Source organism: Myotis brandtii, unplaced genomic scaffold (genome assembly GCF_000412655.1).
Source record: "Myotis brandtii unplaced genomic scaffold, ASM41265v1 scaffold266, whole genome shotgun sequence".
In the NCBI taxonomy this organism is placed as follows: domain Eukaryota; kingdom Metazoa; phylum Chordata; class Mammalia; order Chiroptera; family Vespertilionidae; genus Myotis; species Myotis brandtii.
Genome location: NW_005360124.1, coordinates 5,371,483 through 5,372,725, shown reverse-complemented (window position 1 = coordinate 5,372,725; position 1,243 = coordinate 5,371,483).

The window sequence follows — 1,243 nt, the reverse complement described above, 5'->3', positions numbered from 1 at the left end:
GTCTCAACAGGGGTTTCGGCGCGTTACACAAGGCCGAGCTTGTCTCTTTAAGGAGACATTGGACCCTAATTAGTCCGCATTCCTGGCAGGACCAGGGAGCATGGGGATGGGGTGTTGGGGTTGGAGGGGGCGGGTGGGAGTCCGAGACTCGGAAGGAGACTAACCTCTAGTCTCACCGCCCCCTCCACCCTCTTTACTTTGCCACCACCATCGCCACCAACACCCATTCTGAAGATGCAGCCAGGGCAGCAGCAACAGCAGCAGCAGCCACCGCCGCTTCTCCCAGGCCCACGTTACTTTGATTGACAGGTGAACAAATGTTTGCCGGGTTCGAACGCTCGCGCTAAGGAACGTCAGCCTGGGCGCAGCTCCGCCTAGGGCAGGCCAACTCTGCTCCGCCTACGCCAGCCCCATTTCGTTCTGTTCATTGGTCCCAACTACGGACGACGCCCGGCCCCCACGTGGGTTCCAGCTCGGCCGGCTCCACCCCCCTGGCTCGCCATTTGTCAGCAGTGAAATGATGGGCAGTAACACAGAACGGCGATTAATGTTCAGCCATCTCTGATTGGTTGCTGGAGACGCCTACTGCGCCGAGGGTGGGCGGGGCGCTAGGAGAGCGCCCCAGAGCGGTCGCGTGGCGGGTCGGTGATTGTAGTCAATCTGGCCGAATCCTCAGCTGTAGTCGCCAGGGGCGCACTACATCTCCCGGGATGCCCCGCGGTCCCTCCACGGCCGGTTGTGAATATGTATCAGAATGTTAATGATTAGCTGATGCTAAATTTGGTCATAGAAGTCACCTACACAGAGCGTGTTGTTAGAGCTGTTCTGAGCGGGTGTTTGGGCTGTTGGCTGCTGTCTTCCCCCTCTCTCACACACTTGTATATTATTTTGAGGTGGTGTTCGCAGAGTTTCAAAGGGGAGAGAATTTTTTAAAAAGCCGCAAGCGTTTCACTCTTATTTTTATAATCCCCTTCAATTTGGGGTTAAAAAAAAAAAGACAAGAAAACAGGAAGGAAGAAAAATAAGGAAATGAGATGTGGTAAAAGAAGCTAAAAGGTGCCTTTAAAAGATCGTTGCTGTGAAGTGAAAAAAAAAAATCTCCAGAGAAACCAGAAAGCACCGCCGAGACCTCTTCCGAACCAAAGGAGTTTGTGTTTGCTTTTAGGAAAGAAGAGAGCGATCATTCATTCGAAGGAATAACAACCAATTAAAAGACAAATAAAAAAAAAGTTTGGAGTGGGAC